At 34.7% G+C, this 9945-nt stretch overlaps 1 pseudogene; it reads right to left on the reverse strand.

Moving 5' to 3' along the window:
- Nucleotides 1-3881: 3881 nt before the first annotated feature.
- On the reverse strand, nucleotides 3882-4202 carry LOC147523986 (putative Peroxidase 48 pseudogene; annotated as a pseudogene).
- Between the last annotated feature and the right edge of the window lie 5743 nt (nucleotides 4203-9945).

Consider the following 9945-nt stretch of genomic DNA (forward strand, 5'->3'; position numbering starts at 1 on the left):
AATTAGCTCACACAAAATTTGAATTGTATATGTATCAAAAATACTAATATCAAATATACCCATCCAAAGCTAATCTACTAATTAACAAAATGTACAACAGTTCACTTGATTATGGGAGCAAAAACCATAACCTACATATGTTGTATTTTTTAGATCTTGAATCATCAAATTCTTGTCAAAGACTTCATCACATCACTTACATATTAAATAGGCATGTCTGTGAAGATGCGAACTACCTGCACCTAGACAGAAAGACCCTATGAAGCTTTAATGTTCCATGTCATTGGCTTTTAAACACTACTGTACATATGAGAAAGATGAATGGTTGGTTATCGAAAAAAAAAGAGAAAGATGAATGGTTAATGAACCAACTGATAGAAGAAAAAAAACTACCAGAGAAAGATCTCCACGTACTTAATCTGACAACCTTACATAATTATAACACAATCATACATAACAATAACACAATCTCATTACAGATGAGCTAGCTCTCGTTCTCTCTTGTTGATCGAGCCGTCATTCGTCACATTAATATGTTGATAAAAAAAAATTTCAATTATATATTATATAACAATTCAAGACTACATTTCCACTAAACTTTTTTTTTTTTTTTTTCTTGGGATTATTTAAAAAATAATAAAATAGATAATGTCTACAACTATTGAAGAAATATGCATGTACCATGTGTGTACATATTTTAGCAAATAAATATGTAACACGTGGCAACATCTTCTTAACGCTCGGGTATGGTCTTAGTGTGGGTAGGAAGTACTAGAACACACTTTAAGTCCTAGTCCTAACTAACTTACTTCTTAGGTTCCAGAGTGAAATAAGAAGAGGATGTTCGAAATTGGTTAGAGTAGTAGGTTCGGAGAACTAACTCCTTATTACTATTAACACCAAATCTGGAACTACTAAGTTCAGAACTCCCAACTCCCAACTCCCAATCCGAACATGAACATGTTTCCTTGTTATTCAAATGAATAAATGGGGCTTATTGACTTGGGAAACATGAGCTTCTAGAAGAGTACATCTGATTAAAACTTACGAGAGATTGTTTCATAGTTAAACACTAATTACTCAGCACACAAGTAATTATGATAAACCTAATCTATTCTTATAAATAGAATAGTTGAACTACGTTTTGAGATTATTCTTCTTCACAAGATACGTAGGCAGCTATTAAAGAACATGGTTCAACTCATCATCTTCTAAATCTCTTATTCTTCTTGATCCAATACTTCTCATTGCTCTTTGATCATTAATAAAATATTTGTGTTTCTAGATTAGAAAAAATCATCACATATACCACATACACTGTTAGATGCAAAATTGTTGAATAAGGAATGACCAACAGACTCGACTCAAATTTTTGAATTGAGATTGAGGGAAGAAAGAGAAGGGTCAAAATTTTGACTTATTACTTGGATTGGAGAATACTGCCTCAATCCATCCAAAATGATCCCCACCCCAAACAGAGCTGAATGTACTAAACAATTGTTCATTCAAATAATACAATATTTTCCTTTATAATGTTATATTATATTGACCAACAACAATTGTAAAGACTATTTTTTATATATATATAATATAATGTAAATATAAATTCCATATTATAGTCGAGGTTTAACAAAGAACTAAGTCGTTAAAGATCAAAACAGTGGATATATAAATGTCAAAGTGCCTGTCAAAGGTAGCCTAGTTGAAATCATAAACAATCTAATTTAGCCTCTCTTTTTTTGTGAACCAATTAATTTAGATGAAGCATGTTAGTGGTTTAAAACTTTTAAACCTAAAATTCGAGGTGTCAGAAGAAAAAAAAAATAGAAATCACATGTTAAGTCTGACTTCTTTAAGGGCATAAAGTTTTTTTTAATAAAAAAAGTTTATTTTATTTAAAATTCAAAATCATTAATTTTTTGGGTTAATTTGTTTTAACCCCCCACCCCGTTTGACTTCCATCCCAAATGTTTACAAATGTGGGCTGTTTATTATAATCTGGTGACAAATCTAGGGGGTTTAGACAAATTAACCCTAATTTTTTTGGTATATATGGCCATTAGAATTTATTATAATTTCCTGTAAAAGAGAACCTCATGTTTTATTGCTTTAATTTACTGGGCGAATCGGGTTAAATATAAATCAAATTATATTGGTGGTTGTTATCCTTCATCATACTTTGGAATTTTCTTTTTAAGACCTAATAAATATAATAAGAGAATATAATTGTAAAAGGAAGAGGTGAGAGGATGAGACAAAAATTTATCTCTTTAATTTGTTAGCTTTTGTTTTGGGGTATGCTAAACAAAATGGGATATATAAATAAAAGTAAAAATTATTTATTTATTTATTTAAGTTGAGATATGCCATATTATATATTTTCTTGGGTGTGACCAAGATCACTCAAAAAATAAGAAAAAAAAACATGAAGAATTTAAGATAGGGGGATATTATATTCACCACCAACATGTACAAGTTCACCGCCAAAAGTTCTATATTATCTATCCTACCCATATTTTACTACCTCATGTCCTCCTCCTCCCCCTCTTTGTGTTCCCCTCCTTCTCTCAAATTGTCGTACATGTCAGATGATAGATGTTGCCTTGTTGGGATACTAGTATATTGCTCGTGCCGTACGGCACTAAAAAACCCCCACCGAAACCCAACTAAAAAAACTCTAATCGGAGCTCATTAGAAACCCGACAAAAAAACCCAATCGAAGCCTACTAAAAATACAGCCACATTTGTTGACTTCAATAATGATGCAACACTCTTGTTACACACTATTAAACGACCCACACCTCATAAGTCATACGATTCGCCACGTCATAAGCTAGATCCAAAGGTTAGGGGGTGGTGTTGGATGTCCAGAACCACCCTAATTTGTTATATAGACTAGTTAATGTCCGTGCCTTTGGCACGGATTTCATAAGAGACATCGTCAATAGTGTGTGATATAAAATTGTACATGCATTTATCTAATAGAAAAATAATCCATTAGAACTACGTATGTGATGCTAGAATTCTTTATTTGTGTGATGTTGGAAAATGAATTATAGCACAACAATCTTTAGAATTCATTTGTTCCGTATGTATTGATGTTTATTGTTTACTAACACAATGACTCCAGAGTTCGCATGGTTGGCTAACCCCTAACCATCATTAGTTGCTTGATCGCGTGAAATTATAATAACGTAACAATGCTCATGACATTACATGCATGCTACTTACAATCATCTAAACAGCCTTGGAAGATAATGTTCAACTGTATTAAAAAAGAACGCAATAAGAATTCGAATAAAGCCGAAAAAAGTAGTGGTTGGATTGGTCTTCTTACATTCATATGTAAGTAGTTGAAATAGGTGCATTTGCAAGATGATCGACTCGATTTCCAACTTAATCTGCTTAAAAAAAACTCTTTCACCAAGCTCAATGGGGTGGACTTAATAATAATAATAATAATAATAATAATAATAAACAACAGTTTGTATATGTGTGTGTCTGTGGTTTAATTAAGCTAATTTATATATATGACTTAACCTAACAGTCTAATATTAGGCATAAATCATCAAGGAATCTATAAGAGAATATCTGGAATGAGATAACGAGGAAAAAAAGAGAAAAAAGGAAAAGAAAAAGAAGAGCATAGTTGATGTATATATCCAAAGTGTGCCAAGTTGACAACTTAGTTCCTATCTTATTGCAAATCACTGAAGAACAAAAAACCTGGGCCCGGTTGTATGGAAATAGTGTACAATGAGTTTTCTTGCTGAAACTTATGGGAACAAATACATAAAAATTCCTTCTACATTACATACTTAGAGAGCAAAACAAAAGAACTAACAGTACATACATGAACTTCGAAACAGAAAGTCATTTTCTCACAGCCCTTCAGAGGAAACCATAAAGCAATTGAGTCTGATTTGACTCAGTGGCCTTGTCAGGACTCGAAGGCTCGAAAGCTTGAGCATCACTTGAGCAAAGTCCCGCTGAAACAATGGTCCATCTGATGAGTAGGTTTGAACCCAGCTTGCAGTTGCTTCACTGGCCATCAACTGCTGATTAGCATGTAGAATTCCCTTCCCTTCCACCAACCTCTTATAGTAGTGTGTACCAAACCCTGATCTTGTTGTCCCCTCATAGTCCATATTCATGCCAGGCTCCTCATGTAAATCCCCAATGTTATTACATCTCGACCTCATCTAGCTAGTTTAGAAATCTTGGTTCAAGAGAAGGGTCAGGTCCACCACTCCCTGCGAAGTTGTTTAGACGATTGTGGAAGAACTGGCAGTGAATTATTCCAATACTATGAGCACTTGATGAACAACCATGACAGTTCCATTAGGACTGCATGTAACAACCAATACTGCAGTACCAAGCACATGCATTTAATATTCACATTGACAACATGGACAAAAAGTATTAATTATTAAGGCATCCTACCAAAGAAGTAAATCCCATACCATGATAAGGGTAAATGTACTTTCAGATTATGAAATATATATAATTCAATGATGCGCGCTCTAATTCTAAGCAATTAATTTGGTTTTAATGCATGAGCGTTTTGTGTTCACAACTTCAAGTAAAAGGTTGTGATACTTTAGAGTGCACACTAAGAAATCAACAAAAACACAATCCCATTGTAGCAGGCAGAGAGAATAACTTATTAAGGGATAGGAGGAGGCAATGATGAGATCACCTGGAAGTTGTAAACTGATTAGATGACATGGAACTGTGATTAGAACAACTAATCTACATGTGATGTTCTCCTTGGAAACATATGAAACGACTCTCGTAATCTTTCTTGGTGCGATTCCACCACAGTTTGTTTTTCCATGGTAACTATACATTCAAAACCAAAGCATTAAAAATGGTAAACACATCTATAAATGATAGTCTAATACAACCTACTCCATTAATTTACTAAAATGATAGAAAAATAGTTAAGAATGCTAAATGGTAGAATTCAGAGAAGAACAATAACCATACACAACGTAACCTATAACTAACCTTAGGTATATGAAAGACCTTCATCATGGACAACAACATGATGACGGTTGGTTCCAATGAGTATGTATTTAGGAGAATTGGTTTTGCCATTCAGAAGGGGCTTGCGGCGCAATTTGTAGCACATATGACCCCTTTCTAACTTCGTATGATTTATTTTGGATATCAAATAAAATATTATTTTTTTTGAAAAAAAAAACTTGATAAATATGAAGATTAAAAGATCTGCATTGAGAACTTTCATGTCGAAAGCACTAGTCATACCTAGAAATGTTGATAAAATATAGTAAATCAAACAATTAACTAACCTCAGTTTCCAGTTCGCATAAGTACATCATGATATATTCATGCGATACCCCTGAAAGTTTCCTCTGCTTTTGTTCTGCATGCATTCAAACAATAAAAAGCAAGAAAATATCAAGTGGTATTAAGTACAAAGATTAACGGAAATAGAAGATTTAAATATGTTTGGTGGTGTTGGTATTAGGTTTTGGTGTGACAATTTTAGTTTGTATTTTAGTATTCCTACTATTAATGATAGTCATTTCTTTTAGGCATTCTAACAAACACTCGGTGCTAAATCGCTAATTTATTTTAATCTCATGTTCTATCAAAAAAGAGAGGAAGAATTATAAAGGAAAAAGTAAAGAGAAAATAAAAATAAATTGTATAGCCAAGAAAAATAAATTTTGATTAAGTTTGACTAAATAAATTCAGAATATATATTTAGCAAAAAGAATATTAAGTGCGAGGGGTGCAACCACTTACTAATTTTGACACAGTGATTTGCTTCACCAATCATGCGAAGAACTTACTCCATTGCCATGTATCAATAATATCTCTAAGACCAAAAGTATGTGTAACGCCCGTATTTAAAATACGTTTTTTTTCTATTTATTAATTAATTAAATTATTTATTTAAAAATCGGCTGGATTAGATTCGGGATACGTGGGCCTGGTTTCTGGCCCGAAGTTCTGTATTGGGCTTGGGTTTCAAACCCAAGTATATATTCGTATTGTTATGGAGAATAGGGTTCTAAGAATAAAAAAATAATAAAAATGGAGGCAGAGCTAGAAACCCGTTTGCTAGAGCGTGGAGCGCGACGACTCGGACTCAGAGGAATTTCGTCGAGCTGTTCATTATTGTGAGTAGATATTTTATAATTTTTTTTATTAAAGTCTCGTTACTGTCGGTTTCTTTTCAGTTGAAATCTGTGTGTTATTTAAACTTGAAACTCTAGAAATTTTATTTGAACTATTGAACTGTGATACTTTGCCTTTAACTGTCGAAGCTTCGAGAAGCTGTTAATGGCGGCGAGCCAAAACCAAACGGTTGTCCTGTGTACGGTTTGATACTGTTAGTATATTATTTGAAACTGTTTGTGTATTCCTCTTGTTGTATTGATTGGGGTTGGACTGTGGAAGCTCTGGACAGGGGTTAATGGAGGCGCGAGCTCATATGGTTTTCTTTAATTCATCTTTGTTGTTGTGTTGTTGGGTTTGGTGTTGATTAAATCGTGATTAGGGAAGGGGCTGTAATGCCGTCGAGATTAATTGGTGTGGAGATCAGTTGGAGAGGAGTGGGGCAGTTCATGCTCTGCTTAAGCTCTGTAAAAAGTGCTAATGGCGGTTAGAGGAAATCGCGCAGTCGATTAGAGTAGGTGAAGTGTTATTGTTGGGAAGTGTCGGGTCGTGTAGTGTGTGTGAGGATGGTAGATGGGAGCTGTCGAAGCTCCATTAATGGCAGCGGGAAGTATTTCAGATATGGATTTAGGAAGAGTTTTGATGTTATGATTTTCGGTTTTTGCTTTAATTAAAGGTGTTTGGTTTTTGATAAGGAGTAAAATCGGTTTGATGAAGTGAGGAGTGGGTGGTCGACGCGATTTGGTGGCTGGTGGTGGAGGAAGAGAAGCCTGGAGAAGATGAACAGTAGCCGATTTGGGTTTGGGACTGGGGCTTGGGCCTTAGGTGATTGTTGGGCCATATTCATTTCTATTTTCTGTTTTGGGCCGATTTTAAATCTTTTGAGTTTGGGCCGATCCAAATCTTTTAAGTTGGGCCGGTTCTATTTTTTTTGGATGGGGCCAGTTCTAGTTTTTGGTATACATGGGCCGGTTTTGTTTTATTTTGTGGGCTGGGTCATTTTGGTTTTAAGTGGATCTGTTCCCTTTAGACATTTCTAGTTGGGCTAAATCTATTGTTGGGTCGGTCTCTGGTTTGGCTTTGATGTTGGATCAGGCTAACTTTATTTAAATCTTTGGTTGAGTCATAGGCTCGGCTAATTGGGTCCGAACCGTTTCTTTAGTCATGAGTCCATGAGCCATGCACCTTTGACCTTAGCCATGAACCATGGCTATGACCATGAACCTGTTGAACATAGAAATGACAGTTTGACTTCGACCATGATGTGTTGACTTTGATTTTGACCGTTGACTTTGACCATTGACCGTAGAATGTTGACTTTTTCCATTTTTTCATATATTTAAGAATATGGACAAATATAGTAATAAAATATTGTTGAAAATTATATAACGTTGTTTGTCATTATCTAATTAGGATTTGACGTGAGTAGTGTGTAAATCATATATATATTGGGCTTTGATTGTGGACTGTGGACTGTTGACTGTTTAATTGTGTTACGTTTTTATATATTAAATTGTATGGACAAATCAAATGCTAAAATGCTGTGGAAGTTTGTATAAATTTGGTTGTCAGTATCTAGGAAAGATTTGACGTTGATGCTGTGTATATTTTGACACGTGACGAGATAGAAACTTTAGGAGATATAATATTCCTAAAACGCTACAAAAATATTATGCGATATGTTTGAAGCAATTGTGACACTATATAATATGTGGGATATATATATTGAATGCAATAGTTTTGGAGACATAGATTTATATAAACACTCTATTATTATATATGTGAGATGTTACTATGAGGTAGTATAATATTGGTGAATATTTTCCCACGGGAGTGTGGCGTAGTGTAATAATATATTGGCACGTGAAAGAATTGAATGAAAGTGGTTATGAGATATAATGGAGATATTTGTAAATATTGTGGCTTAGTGCAATAAGGTATTTGACCTGCACGAGATATAGTGGAATTATTATGAGTCATAGATGTATGACATTTGAATAAATTACGTAACGAAAATCCTAGAACCTGACTACCACAACTCATGTGATTTGCCCTGTGTGGGCGTATGTGATATGATTGGCCCTTGTGTAGGGTGTATATATATGAGATGTTGATTGACCCATGTGTTGGGCAATCGTAGCCGAATAGTGGCTTGATTATTCCGTTTGCAAAATAGAACGAGACACGCGATATTTTATTTTATGCCGATAGTGGCGATGCCCATAATGGCTTCCGTGTGAGGGTTACCTGGTGTGCGGCATCCCGCTCAGGGTAGTTACGCACGGAGTGGTTCATTATGTAAGAGGAGGCATGTGGATGTACATGTTCGGCGTTGGGAAGCGATTGTGGTAGCTAGAGAAACTAGGTAAGACATAGATACGACGTGATTTTAGGGACACACAAAGAAAGCCTTAATTAATATAATTATGGTAATGTGTTGGTTAATAATATATCTTGAAATATATGATTGTAGATGGTTTTGCATAAGTGTGGGTCAAACTAATTATTTGGGCAGAGACGACCCACTCTGTATTTGAGCATGAAATGCGGTACGGATATAATATGTTTGGTTGGTTATTTGTTTAGTTAGAACCTAAGGCGCCTCGATGGAGGAACTACATGCCTTATTTATGATGCGTATAGTTTGTTGTGTGGTTAGGGGAAGTTAAAGCCTCTCGAGGAACTACCTGCCTTAATTATTGTACTTAAGGATCTTTGTATTAGTCGTTGAAAGTTAAAACCTCGGTGGAGGAACTAAGCTCACGATGGATTGTGTATGTATATATATAAAGTATATGTTGTATTTTAGAGCTACTCACACCAAAGATTGTTATAATCTTGTCACCGATTGCATGTTTGCTTATCGGTGTGTTCATAAATGAACACAGTTGATAAGTCTTGACAAGTTTAGTGTTGAAGAAGATTGGTTGCTGCTCGTGGTTTGCGTTAGCGTCGCATTTCAAGATAGGCTTTGTTTTCCTTTGAGGTGATATAAATTTTCAGTTGAGATAAGGTTATTTGCATTTTCATTTGTTAATTTTTGTAATGAAGAGGACTTTTGTTAATTTGAAATTTTTATTGGTTTTTAAATTATCCGCATATTTAAATTGTTTATGGGTTTTTGGAAGTGGAGAGTGCGTCACACCTCGGAGATCGAAGAGTCGGGAACAAATAATGTTTTTCTGAATTCTGTCAAAATTCGGGGTGTGACAGTATGTACAACAAAAACAGTAACATATTCACAGAATATTCTTTCCCACCTCCTCCACCTGGGTTTGTACTATTATCAGACACATCACAGTCTGTCATAGTTGTTCTGATCCCGTAACTATAGACTTCCAGGCTACTCCCCTTAAATTTCTTCTTGTGCTTTGAAAAGATGGAATGAAAACACCAATTGGTTAATGATGTTTTCTACCTTGAACAGTTTCAAGGTTTAACAATATTATTTAAAATGTTACTACTTACACATAAAGACCAATAGGACGTATGTGAATATCCAAACAGCTAAGTTTAATTTGAAGTATGAAACTATTGTTTTCACTTAGATTATAACTAAAATATATAGGAATCCAAACATTTCACTGGAAGTTCAGATGCATCTAGAGATATTTGTCTAGCTTTCTTGTTAAAAGTCCTAAGGTAGTAGGGTTTGATACTATTTAGTGAAGAGGAGATTCGATGGTCAATTGTGGTGTGTGTGTGTGTGGGGGGGGATGCAGAGCAGATGTCATTTATGCCAACATTCACTATCATTAAAATCAGAATAACACAATAGACCAATTAAATTAGGAA

This window comes from Coptis chinensis, chromosome 1 (genome assembly GCF_015680905.1).
Source record: "Coptis chinensis isolate HL-2020 chromosome 1, ASM1568090v1, whole genome shotgun sequence".
Classification (NCBI taxonomy): Eukaryota; Viridiplantae; Streptophyta; class Magnoliopsida; order Ranunculales; family Ranunculaceae; genus Coptis; species Coptis chinensis.